The sequence below is a fragment of the Peromyscus eremicus genome, chromosome 23 (assembly GCF_949786415.1).
Source record: "Peromyscus eremicus chromosome 23, PerEre_H2_v1, whole genome shotgun sequence".
Lineage (NCBI taxonomy): Eukaryota > Metazoa > Chordata > Mammalia > Rodentia > Cricetidae > Peromyscus > Peromyscus eremicus.
In genome coordinates this window covers 24,508,125-24,522,331 of record NC_081438.1, presented here as the reverse complement: position 1 = coordinate 24,522,331, position 14,207 = coordinate 24,508,125, and positions in this window count along the sequence as shown.

Here is a 14,207-nt window from a genome sequence, read left to right as displayed (position 1 = left end):
GCCTGTGGTTCCCATCCAGGGCCATGCTTCTGAGTCCTTTTGTTTTATTTTGTGTTTTCTCTTTCTTTGTTTTTTGTTTGTTTGTTTCTTTCTTTCTTTCCTTTTTATTTTCTTTCTTTCTTTTATTTTCTTTCCTTTTATTTTCTTCCTTCCTTCCTTCCTCTCTCCCTTCCTTCCTTCCTTCCTTTCGTTCTTTTGTGTGTGTGTGTGTTTGGTTTTTTTTTTTTTTTTTTTTTTTTCCGAGACAGGGTTTCTCTGTTGTAGCTTTGTGCCTTTCCTGCAACTTGCTTTGTAGACCAGGCTGGCCTCGAACTCACAGAGATCCACCTGTCTCTGCCTTCCGAGTGCTGGGATTAAAGGCGTGTGCCACTACCACCCTGTGTGTGTGTTTTTTTGAGACAGGAGTTTCTCTGTGTAACAGACTTGGCTGTCCTGGAACTTGCTTGCTTTGTATACCAGGCTAGCCTTGAACTCACAGAAATGTGTTTGCCTCTGTCTCCCAAATTCTGGGATTAAGGTGTGCACCACCAAATCCTGCTAGGCTTTCTTTTTATTTATGTGTGTCTGTGTGTGGGCCATATAAGTGCAAGTGCCCTTGGAGACCAGAAGAGGGCATTGGATCTCCTGGAGCTAGAGTTCCGGGTGGTTGTGAGCTGCCATGTGGGAGCTGGGAACCGAATAAGGGGTCCTCTCTGGAAGATCAGCAAGTGCTCTTAATTGCTGATCCATCTCTGCAGTCCCTCAAGATTTCTTCTTTTGTGACTGAGGAGCCACTGAGCCTGGGGACCTGATGAAGCCACATGGACCACAAATGGACCACTCTGGAGATTTCTGTGGCAAGCAGGGCTTGTCAATAGCTAATGGAACTAGGGAAGGGCTTCCTGATGTCCTGGGGTCTGGAGTGACCCTATCAGAGAGAGCAACAGGAAGGAGTTAGAGGCAAGAGAACCAACCACTGAGATGCCAGGCCAGGCCAGGCTAGTGTGAGAGCTTGACTCCTACCAAACAAAAACCCAGTGCCTGGTATGGTGACACACGCCTTCAATCTCAGCAACTGGGAAGTGGACGCAGGTAGATCTCTGTGAATTTAAGGCCAGCCAGAGCTGCATAGTGAAACCCTGTTTCAACAACAACAAAAGCCCAGAACCCCAGTAACAACAACAAAAGGAACAAGGAGTAAGGGGTGTGGCTCAGGGGTAGAGCCCCTGCCTAGAATCCCCCAGTGAGGGGCTGGGGTGTGGCTCAGTGGGAGAGCACCTGCCTAGCACATAGAAAGCCCTGGGTCTGGGCACTGCAGAACGGAAGGCAGACAAACCAGAAGGGAAAGTGGGGAAAGTCAGACAGGAAGACGCAAACAAGGGCTGTGTGCTGTACACCTAGGTGTGTGCGATATGGTAGGGTGGGATCCAGAAAGGCAGAGCTACGGTGGGCAGAGACACCCGCTGTGGCTGCTACTGTTCTCAGTACACTTCTTCAAGCAGAAAGAAGCCGGGGAGTGCATGAACAGAGGGAGGGTGTGGGGAAGGGCAGGGAGGTGGATCTGAGCTCTGTGGGGAGCGTTTAGGAAGCCTTCAAACATCCCAACCCTGTTGATTAAGCCCTGGTATAAAAAGAGCATTGAATAATTAAAGAGTTCAAAACCAACCACAGGCTTGGCTGCTCTGGCCTCTGCCCCGCCTCCTGTCCCCAGGGGATGTGGCGGTGGAGCACAGTGGGTTGTGCCCTTTCTCCGCCCTGGGTTGATTCAGAGTTAAGCCAGGGCAGCTGGCTTCTAGGCTGGACAGGGGGAGGTGTGTGTGGCATAAAGGACCAAGAGGGGCTGGGGAGATGGTTCCGCTGACAAGGACTTTGTGGCACAGATGTGAGGCCCCGAGTTGGGATCCCCAGAACCCACGTAAATGCTGGACTTGGTGGTGCCTGTTTATAATCCTATGTGGGGGAGGCAGGACAGGCAGATCTGTGGGGCTCCCCTAAGCAGCCACCTTAGCTGAATGAGGGAGTCCCCAGTCAAAGGGAGAGACCCTGTTTCAAAACACAAGGCAGGCTGGTCAAATGGCTCTTTAGGTAGGAAGGCTTCCTTCTCAAGCATGAGGCCCCACATTCGGACCCAGTACCCACATGAAAACAAACAAGATGTCTCAGCAGGTAAAGAAGCTCTGAGTTTGGTCTCTGGGGCCAATTGAGGAAGACAGTTGATGTTGACATCACACACACACACACACACACACACACACACACACACTTGTGGCCTGACACATAAATGGACACACACGCAGACACATACAAACACATATGCCCATATAAACATACACAAAGCTGAAGAGCCCAAAGCCGGCAGTTGGACTTCCTGGGCCGACGAAGAATCCATGGGTGGCAAGAGAGGGTATTATCCGTGCTGGGGGCGATACCAGGGTGATGCCAGGAGTGGATGTATGGAGCAGGAGAGAGGCCTCTGCGCTCTAGGCAGGGAGGGGTCATGTGACCTCTGAGTCACTCAGGGCTGGGGCTCCTGTAGAGTTGTGATCCCTGGTCTCCTGTGAGTTTTGTTCTCCTCACAGCTGACTCACTGGCTGTCTCCCAGGGAGTCTCGTGGTCAGCCTGGCTAGTTTCTCTCAGCCCCTCCGTGTGTCACAGAGGCAAGAGCTTTTCTCTCTGTAAACTCACGTCATGAGGTGTGTGACCTGGGCAGGGAGCTGGTCCTACCATTCTCTCATGCTCCCGAGGAAGCACTGTGGAGGATCCCAAATGTGCCCACCGGAGACAGGCCTGCCTTGATTCAGGGCTAGGGAGCTGATTCAGGAGGTTGGTCGGTCAGGGCTGGTCCTGGCTTGGACACTCTCTCTCCATCCACCTGGGAAGCTCTGTCTCCCTTTGTTCTGATGCCTTATTACCTACCCACAGCTCTTCAATTAACCCAACGCCTGTCCCAGTTACTCATGCCAATCACAGATGGTCCCAGTCTGGTAATAGAGGCCTGTCAACCCAGCTGCTGGGGAGCTGAGGCAGGGGAATTGAAAGTTCCAGGCTTATCTAGGGCATAAGGTAAACTTAAGGCTAGCCTGGGTAATTTAGTAGAACTCTGTCTCAAAACATAGATGGGGCTGGAAGATGGCTCAGAGGTTAAGAGAATGTACTTCTCTTTGAGAGGACCCGAGTTTTATCATTTTAAATTATGTGTCTGTGTTCGTGTATGGGCTGTGTTCACACACAATGCCCATGAAGTCCAGAAAGAGCATTGGATTGCTTGGAGCTGGAGTTACAGGTAGCTGTGAGCTGTCTGGCACAGTATTGATAACTACAAGAGCAGTACGTATTCTTAACCACCGAACCATCTTTCCAGTCCACCCCCAGAACAAAAGATCTCTGAGTTTGAGGCTAGCCTGGTCTACAGAGTGAGTTCCAGGACAGCCAGGGCTACACAGAGAAACCCTGTCTCGAAAAAAAAAAAAAATATATATATATATATATATATATAATAATAATAAAGAATATAAGAAAGAAAGAAAAGAAGGAAGGAAGAGAGGGAGGGAGGGAGGGAGGGAGGAAGGAAGGAAGGGTTGGGGCTGTGCTCAGAGGTACAGCTTCCTAGAAGCCTTTAGCAAGTGGGAGATAAATGGGAACAAAAAGCCTAGAGCATCCTGCAGCTCACTGAGTACGCATCTTGGTCTGGTCCTTATGGGAGCAGCCTGGGATGTCATGTCAGCTCCCAGAACCTCAGAACCTTGGCTTTTTCATATATTATAATAATTTTGGTTTTTCAAGACAGGGTTTCTCAGTGTAACCCTGGCTGTCCTAGAACTCTCTCTGTAGACCAGGCTGGTCTCGAACTCACAGAGATCTGCCTGCCTCTGCCTCCCGAGTGCTGGGATTAAAGGTGTGCACGGAAGCCACTGCTGTTGCCACCACCACCCAGCAACCTGGGTTTTTCTCATTCTGATCTGGTGGCTGAGTAGGGAGATAAGGCCACTTCCTGTTTTAGGAAGGCTGCTAGCCCAGTGCCCAGCCTGTTCCCACAGGTTCTTAGAAATGTGTGTTGACACTGAGCTTTCTTTACTTGGAGAGTCTTCAGGGTTAGGGAAAAAGAGCTAGTCCATCAGACTAGAGGGGCTTCTCGGGTTCCGTGGCTGTGTGAGGCTGAGTGGCTGTCTCTCAAAGCCTAAACAGACAGAAGCGGTCAAAGACCAGGTCACCTGAGATGAAGTCCTTGGAGGAGGGGAGAGGTGGGTGAGAGGGGGTGGTCTTACTACGAGGCCTGATGGGCCTCTGTGTGCTGTGAGGAAGTGGCCTGATAGCCGGATAGGATGGTGATGCAGATCGTGGTAATGGGATAATGGCCAGAGTCATGGGCAAATACAGTGCAATGTTCCGGAAGGAGCCAAGGGTCTTGTACCTGCTTAACCATGCCCTAGCCCCATCGCAGAGGGATTCTGGACTGGTACTCTACCACTGAGACAGACCCCCCCAGCACCTAATAGGGAGGTTTGAAAAACCAGCTGCTGTAGTGGAATATTATTTTAATAATATTTAATAATAATAATAATAATATTTTAAATGTGTTACTTTTGTTTCGATTGCATTTGTTTAACTCTATGAAGCTCTATTACTGTGCCTGTGTAAAACACCTGATGTTCTAATAAAGAACTGGCCAATAGCAAGGCAGGAGAAAGGATAGGCGGGCCTGGCAGGCTGAGAATATACATATATATATATGGAGAAAACTGGGAGAGGAGATCTAAGATGGAGGAGTCAGAGAAGGAGAACTCCAGGGGCCAGCCACCCAACTACATTGCAAATCTCGGAGTAAGAGTAAGATTTACAGAAGTTAGAGAACAGGAAAAGCCCAGAGGCAAAAGATAGACGGGGTTAATTTAAGGAAAGCTGGCTAGAAACTAAGCCAAGCTAAGGCCAGGCATTTATAATTAAGAATAAGCCTCTGTGTGTGATTTATTTGGGAGCTGAGTGGCAGGGCCCCCAAAAGAGCAAAAACAAATTACTACAGTAAGCTGCCTAGAAACTAAAATCATACCCTAATTGGAGGGAAAGTAAGTTAATAGCTGTCCTCTCTGAGTCACTGTGTCCACTACGTTCCAGTTCTGCTTCCCTCAATGGGAACCTTCCCCTCCCCCCGCTTCCACGTGCCGTTTGGCTTGGGCCCTGGCCCTGGGACTCCAGCCAGGAGGCGGCAGTTTCTTTTTTTATTCCTTGGAAACATGGCCACCTCCACCCCAGCACTTGCCTGGCTAGTCTAGCCAGGCTGGGTAGCCAGGCCCATCATTACCTGGCCTCAGGCCTTAGTGGGTGGATGGCCCACCCATGCAGGCTGCTGGGACAAGGGAGGGCTGGGGATCCCCATGCTAGGTAAGTACTCTGTCATTAGCTACCTCCCAGCCTCTGTTCTACTTTTCTTGTGTGTGTGTGTGTCGTGTGTATGCTCATGTAAGTGTGTGTGCACACATATGGAGAGGCCAGAGGTTGATCTGATATCATTCATTCACTCCTCAGGAGCTAGTGTCGTGCCCCCCACCTTTTTTTTTCTTTTTTTAGTACCTTTACATTTATTTTTATTTTTTGTATTTGCAGCTTTTTATTTGTTTGTTTTGTTATTTAGTTTTTCGTGGCAGGGTTTCTCTGTGTAACAGACCTGGCTGTCCTGGATCTCACTTTGTAGACCAGGCTGGCCTTGAACTCACAGAAATTGGCCTGCCTCTGCCTCCCAAGTGCTGGGATCAAAGGCGTGAGCCACTCCCCCCCCCCCCCAGCTGTATATGCCTGTTTTATCTGAATGTATGTATGTGTACCATGTGCATGCAGTGCCCATGGAAGCCAGAGGATCCCCTTAGAACTGGAGCTAGAGATAGTAGTTGGCTGCTATGTGGTTGCTGGGAATCAAACCTGGCTCCTCTGGAAGGGCAGTCAGTGCTCTTAACTGCTAAGTCATCTCTCCATCCCGGGACTTGCTTTTTATCCCAGGCTGTTCTGGAACTCACTCTGTATATTAGCCTGGCCTTGAACTCACAGAGATCTGCCTGCCTCTACCTTCCAAGTGCTGGGATTAAAGGCGTGTGCCATCACCACCCCACTCTATCCACAGGGACTTGTTTTTCAAGACAGGTTTTCTCAACTGGGTTTTGGGGTTTGCAGTGACCTCCAGGGATCTGCCTGTCTCTACCTCCCCAGCTCTGGGATTAGACCATGCCTGACTTTTTATGTGGATTCTGGGAACTGAACTCTTCCTACTTTATCCACAATCCACCCTTCACCTCTGTTACAGGTTCCTCAGAAATGAAGACGTTCTAAAGAGACACCGGTGCCTCTCAACCTGATCATCAGACTATTGAAAGCAGATCCCAAAGAAATGGGAATCTCATGCTGGGAGAAAGAAGAGGTCCCAGACAGAGGAGGAAGTTGCCTCCCTGAAAGAAATTTCACACCCCTCTAACAGCTTGTCCCAGGACCTTACAGGATGAGAATGGAGCCCAGACAAAGATGGGCCGCGGTGGGCGGGACTAAACCTTGACCAAGACTGCTTAGAAGTGCATGTCCTTAGCCATCTATTTTAATGTTAATTTCATTTTAGGACCCTAAAAACAGGTTTGGATCTATCTATCCCTTTTCCCAATGGAGTCACATTGAATAAGCTTCCCCTTTCTACTTCCCGTAGTTAATTTGACTCTTTGAATTGTCTAATTGGAGACCAGTGGCTGAACCTGGCTTGGGGTACAGGCTATGACAAGTTCAGTAATGCTTCTTATTCGGAGACACGGTTTCACGGGCTGCCTTTGACTTCACCCTGTATCCCTAGCCTCCAGGTCTTCCTGCCTCCGCTTCCTACATCTGAGATTCAGGACTGTGGCTTTCTAGAGGCTTGGCACCCCGAAAACAACACAGTACATCAGTCAGAAGGATGCTACACCCCTTTAATACAGTTCCTCATGTTGTGGTGACCCCCAACCATAAAATTATTTTCACTGCTCCTTCATAACTGTAATTTTGCTGTTATGAATCGTGATGTAATAATATTTGATATGCAGGATATCTGATATGCAACTCCTGGGAAAAGGGTCATTTGAACCCCAGGGTTTATGATCCACAGGTTGAGAACCATTGATTTAAAGGTTTGTCTAGGTCTAGTTCCAGAGGCTTTGGCTCATGGAGACAGAGAGAAACTGTCTATTTCCAGATGAGGAAATTGGTTGAGAGTTTTTTTTCCTGTTGCCCAACATCCTTTCCTGGTAGTTTGGACCCCACTCAGGGACTATTGGGACAGTTTACTAGGAAGTTTCCATGCTCTCCCACAGATTCTGGAAGTCCCCAGGCGAGGGCTGCTGTGTAGAACGTGGTCGGACTACACGGGCCTGTGTCTCAGAAGGAGTGGCCTATTTCCCATAACCGTCCACATGACCCTCCTTCAAGATCATTCCAGGCAAAGGACTCGGAGTGAGCTGCAAGGTTTACACTCCCAGGGGAAGTGCATTTTAGCTTTTGCAAAACCTTTAATGGATTAGTTACTTTAAAAAAGAAAGAAAAAGTAACTGGGAGCTGGAGAGATGACTCAGTGGTTAAGAGCACTTGTAGCTCTTGCAGAGAACCTGATCCCAGCACCTACAACCATTTGTGACTCCAGTTCCAGAGTACCTGATACCTTCTGGTCTCCATGGGCACCAAGCATGTATGTGCCGATACCTACATGTAGGCAAAACACTCATACACATAAATCTCTCCCCTTCCCGGACAGGGTTTCTCTGTAGCTTTGGAACCTACTCTGGAACTCACTCTGTAGACCAGGCTGGCCTCAAACTCACAGAGATCCACCTGCCTCTGCCTCCCGAGTGCTGGGATTAAAAGTGTGTGTTACCGCCGCCCAGATCTAAGTTTGATTCTTTTTTTTTTTCCCTAAGTTTGATTCTTAACCAGCACTCATGTAAAAAGCTAGCGTAAGAGGGTTGGGGATTTAGCTCAGTGGTAGAGCGCTTGCCTAGCAAGCCCAAGGCCCTGGGTTCGGTCCTCAGCTCCGGAAAACAAACAAACAAAAGCTAGCTTAAATAAATCGGTCAGCTCCTGGTTAGAAAAAAAAAAACAAAAAAAAAAACAGTAGAGAAGGGCTGGACAGATAGGTAAGGGGTAAGAGAGCTTGCTGTCAACCCTGACAACCCAGGTTCAATTCCTGAGCTCCACGTGGTGGAAGGAGAGAACTGCAAGTTGACCTCTGACCTTCACATGTACCATGTGACATGTGTGTAATCCGCCCCCATAAATGTAACTAAAATAAGGCGGAAGTGATTGAGGACACCTGACATCAACCCCTGGCTTCTCCATGTATGCACACATGTGCAATGCATGTACGCGTACACAAATTTACATAAACACATATGCCACACATATGTACACATGTGTATCTACCTCTGTTTCTATGTAACTGGAGCCAGTCTTGGTCGCACACACCTGTAATTCCAGTACTTGGGAGATAGAGGCAGGAGGAGCTCACTCTCTGCTCTATGGTAAGTTTGAATCTAACCTGAGCTACATGGGGCTCGGTCTCAAACAAAAACAAAGGAAGAGAAGAAAATGTTTTCATTTGTCCCCAAACACTGACTCTTCACGTGGGCCACAAGGTGACTAAAGCGGAGAAAAACCTGGCGTCTCCACCTTCATTTTGGTTCCTTTTGACTGTGGGGTCAGCCGCTGGCTCTGCTTGTAGGCATGTCAATCATTCAAGGAATGTTCTAGAGTCTAATGATACCTAAACTATCTTATCAACCTTCCAGGTAGAAGGCCCTGAGATAAGACTAACAGGCATCCTGCTGTCAGCTTTTACAATATTCTGATCCAGGTGCCCCCAAAGCACCTGAAGGTGTCCAGTCATGGTCCCAAACCTGCAGTCACCTTGGATTCCAGGAACAACAAAGCCTTTCCAGGCAGACCCACCCCCCTAATGAAGGTGATTGACACTATGTCCAGATTGTATCCTGGGGCAGAGCAGTTAGCTTTGTGGGGCGGGCAAGGTGGCTCAGTGGGGAAAGGCACTTCCTGCCAAGCCTGAGAACTTGAGTTCAAGCCCTGGGATCCACAGTGGAGGAGGGAACGGACTCTAACAAGTTGTGCGTGACCTACACACACACACTACAACAGAAGTTAGAAGCATCTTGTCCCCTCAGGCAGGAAGGGCTTCTTGGGACTATCCCGTAGAGCAACCAGACCCCACTTTGGCCTGGACTGTTTAATTACACAAAGCCCTCACCAGTAGCCCCCTATTCTCCCACTATCTGAATTCAAAGCTCAGGTCAGTGCCTTGAAGATGAACTTGACAGGGATTCAATCTCTTCCCTCTGCTTTTCACCCTTCCCCACCTGTTTACGTGGCACATCAGGATTTGTGGCTGAGATTAGCCTGGAATGATCTGAACACTCTCTCCCTCCGTCCTTCTCTTGGTTTTAAGTTTTTCAGGCTCACTTGTGTATCAGTGACATCTGTTTCCATAGGGTCTGATGGTGTACTAGGGCTGGTGTGCTCTGGCGTAACTGGGGTGGGTGCTGGGTTGGAGGAGGGTGCTGCCCCTGATAAAAACTCGCTTGGATGATATGTGTCCACCAGCACAGACATTACAGTTTCTGCTGTGAAAAAGACAGTAAATGTGGGCAGGAATGAGGGTGTTCTGAAGAGACGACTATCATTTTATTGAGATAATGGCTCCCAAGGAATTGGAACTCCCCATGACTTTCACATTGGCGGAAGAAAAAACTGAAGGCTGGTGCCAGCCAGAGGGGGAGTTTTCCTCCCCTGGGAAGGGACTTCACACAGTTGGGACAGCTTGTAGGAGAGACTTGGGGTTGAGACAATGGTGGGTCAGAATGGGTGGGACCGTCATTGACTAGTGTGCTCCACCTACCTTTTGCCCTGTAGGCAACTCTAAACCTCTTGTCTGGACCCCAAGGGTGGACGTTTAAGTGTGTGTGTGGGGAGGGGGGGTCTGCTTTGGGAGAGAGACTGTAGGGGGAGGCTGTGTGTGTATGTGTGGGGGCTGTGCATGTATGGGGGGTCTGTTTGGAGGGAGAGGCTGTGTGTATGTGGGGGGGCTGGTGTGTGTATGGGGGGCTGTGCGGGAGGGCTGTGCGTGTGTGTGGGGGTCTGTTTTGGTGGGGAGGCTGTAGGGGGAGGCTGTGTGTGTGTATGTGTGGGGGCTGTGTGTGTGTGTGTGTGTGTGGGTCTGTTTTGAGGGGAGGCTGTTTGTGTATGTAGGGAAGCTGTGTGTGTGTGAGTGGGTCTGTTTTGAGGGGGAGGCTGTGTGTGTGTATGTGGGGGGAGCTGTGTGTGTCACAGGACCTCTTTATTCCTCTTCACAGTGTGGCTACATCACTTACATCTCCTTTCTCTGCCCTTCAGTGTTGACCCTCTCTTGGTGTTTTGAGGCTGTGCCTAGCTAGTTAGGGTTGCTGTTACCCAGGCTGGTGGACTGAGCAGACGGCTCAGAGGGTAAAGTGTTTGCTGTACAAACAAGAGGAGCTGAGCTTGGGGTACCTGCAATTCCAGCACTGGGAGGGTGGAGACAGGAGGGTCCTAGGCTTGCTGGTCAGCCAGCCTGGCCAATTGAGCTCTGGGATCAGTGAGAGTCACACTGGGATCAGTGACACACACACACACCATACCACACATACCACACCCCCCACACCCTATAACACATACCCACACACCATAACACACACACACACCATAACACACATACCATACCCCCCACACCCTATAACACATACCCACACACCATAACACACACACACAACATAACACACACACCCCATAACCCCCCACCACATAACACACACCCCCACACACCATAACGCACACACACACCATACCCCCACACCCCATAAAACACACACACACACACACACACACACACACCCCAATCTGTATCCCATGGCCCATAAACAAATTGCAGACACATGTCGAGGGTTTGCGGCAAGAGTCTGTCTACAATGTGAACCGGGGCAGGCACCAGGCTAGAGGTGAATTTCCTCATCTTCCCCACCTCACTGCTCAGGGAGCCAGAGAGCTTTCCCGGGCCTGCGGGTGTTTTGCTTTAAGGCAGGTGGGGTGTGTGGGGCAGAGAGCCACCTGACTCTCGGCTGCTAGCCATCAAATGTCCTCCAGTCTCTTCCACCCACCCCTGTCCCGATCCGGATGGTCTCCCAGGACACTGCTTTAATTTGTCTTGCCTAGCTGACTTCATTAACCTCACCTTCCCTGGCTGACCACCTCTGCCTCTGGCACCTGTGAATACCTGTTCTTCCCCCACCAGCTCCAGACCTTCCTACTTCCTGTTCCTGTGTGGTTGGCTGAACTTCTTAGTCACTTAGGACACAGGTGGAAAGTTTTAGGGCTTGCATGCTTCCCCTCCCCCACCCCGGCTTTTCCCAGTGCCATTTGGTGAGAGCCGGAAGTAGGGAGGGCAGGATGGTAGGGGTTGGGGGGGGGTCTGGCCGGCTGGCCATCTGCTTCCTATCAGGCAACTTGGGCAGGGAAAACAGGGAAGAAAACCTGGCTAAGGCTACCTGTAACAAGACAAGCACTTGCTTCTCTCCCTGCCTCAGTTTACTCATTAGTGCCAGTGTCCCCGGAGTTTTGCAGAGTGACTGGAGAGTCTGCCATGAGGTCATTCACGGGTAGGAAAGCACTTCTGGTTAGGACTGGTGCTTATCTCTGTTACGACTTAGCCCGCAGCCTTCCGAGAGTCTGCAGAGCCTTGTATGGAAAGTCCAGAGGAGGCGTGGTCCCGGCAGAAACTGTCCCTGTTTGTGTTTGCCGGGGTGTTCCGCCCCGGGGGAGGTGCGGGAAGTAGGAGACGCCTTCGTGCACCCCGAATCCACGCATCCTCCACACACCTACTATGTGCGAGTTCTGAACTTGCTTCTGTAGGCTTGTTTTTGAGACAGGGTCTTGCCTCTGGCTTGTACCGCACTCCCTAAAGGAGACAGACCTACCTGTTCTCAGCCTCCCGGCAATTCTCCGGCCTCTGCCTCCTGAGTGCTGGGATTGCAGGTGTGCACCGCCACGCCCATCTCTGCTCTTTCTCTTTTCCTTTCTCTGCTCCTTTTCTTCTCTCTCTTCCTGCCTCCCTTCCCTTCCTCTCCCTTCTTTTTCTTGCTTCTGCCTCAGCTTCCTGAGTGCTAGGGTTAAAGGCACGGACCACCATGCCCAGCCTTTTTTTGTTTGTTTGTTTTGAACCACGATTCATGTGTCCCCAGACTTGAACTTCTGATTCTCTTGCTTACACTTTGGGAGGTCTGGGATTACATGTGTGCACCACCGTGTCTAGTCTGTGTGGTGCCATGGATGGAACCCTCGGGGCTCATGTATGCTATGTATGGATGGTACCAACTGAGGCATGTCCCCAGCCCGTGGTTTCTTTGTTTTTGTTTTTGATACAGAGTCATGCTATGAGCCCAGGCTGGTTTCAGATTTGTAGCCGGCGAAAGGGTTTTGCAGCAAAAGAGTATGTCAGCAATCAGAGGCCAAGCTGTGATGGTGGGCTTTTTTTGTTTTTGTTTTTTTTTGTTTTTTGTTTTTTTCGAGACAGGGTTTCTCTGTGTAGTTTTGGTGCCTTTCCTGGATCTTGCTCTATAGACCAGGCTGGCCTCGAACTCACAGAGATCCGCCTGACTCTGCTCCGGAGTGCTGGGATTAAAGGCGTGTGCACCTCCGCCTGGTGGATGGTGGGCTTTATGGGTATAGGGAGCATGTGCCCAGGGAAAATACAGTGACCATGCAAAAGTTTTGCATTGGCCGAGGGTGATGCCATTATGCCCAGCAGTTGGTCTCATCTTGCCCTTACCTACTTAGTGCTGGGCTTACCCTCATGCCTAGATAAATTTATTTTTTTGAACAAAGTTTAGCCAGGTAGCTCAGACTGACCTTGAACTTCTAATAGTCCTTCTCCCTCCTGCTCTAAAATGCGGAGATCAGAGGCAGTTGCTGCCACACCTTGCTTGAGCACTTAATTTGAATAAAACGTTGCTCTAGGCTCCATGAGTCCCCAGGTCAGAAAGGGCCATGGAAGTGCATCTCCAAGGCCTTGACCTCCCCCTTGGAGCATGGAAGAGATCCCTGCTGCATTGGTTCTTCTAACCCTGGGGTTCATTAGGCGGCCCAGAGTCAGTCTCCGAGGAACTAACTCCAAGTACCAAGCACTCACGGACCACATGGCATGGTAAAGGATGGAAGCTTGCCCTCTTTAAACTCAAGGGTTGGGCATCAGTTGTATACAGGAGTGTGCACCTGTAATCCCAGCACCACGAGAATGAGGAAGAAACATGAAGAATTTGGGGACAGCTTGGGCTACATCCTGAGACCTCAGTCTCAAATACAGGGACTAAAAGGTAATATTTAAAAAGACTCTGTGTCTGTTTGGGTCAGAATTGGACTCACAGGCAGCCCAGGGGAGCAGTCTTGGATAGTGCTCAGGGAGGGAGCTACGTTCTTTGCGATGAGTGGGGTGTGGTGGTACACACCGGTAACCCTAGCAGACTGGAGACTGAGGCAGGAGCATTACCATGAGTCTGAGGCCAGTGTTTGTGTTACATAGAGTTCCAGGCTAGCTTGGATATACCAAGAAGCTTTCTTACAAAACAACAACATAAACAAAGATAAGGCAGACTTGGTGGTGCTCCTCCCCTGGAATGCCAGCTCTTGTGAAGTAGAGGCAGGAGGAACAGAAGCTTAAGGTTGGAGTTGGAGACGTGACTTGGTTGGTAGAATGCTTGCCTAGCATGCACAAAGCCCTGGGTCCCATTCCTAACACCGTATAAAGCAGGTCATGGCTTGTAATCCCAGCGCTTAGGAAGTGGAGGCAGGAGGATCAGATGTTCAAAGTCATCCTTAGCTACATAGGGAGTTCCAGTCAGTTTGAACTAAGGGAGACAGAAAGGGAAAAATCAGTAGCCCTCTTGAGAGACGCTCCCCGCCCCCTCTAAAGGTATTTGCTGACCAGCAGTTTTAGAACTGACCAGAAGCTGAACTCATAGGGAGATAAGACTGGAACAATAAATCTATATATCCTGGACTTGGTAAAACAGGATACGAGGAGTAATGGGCTCAACTGACCAGAAATTGAACTCTGTGAAATCAGGACTGGAACAATGAATCTGAATGTATTTATCCTGGGTTCAGCAAAAACAGAACATAGGGAGTAAAAAAAATTATGTCTCTGTAGATAT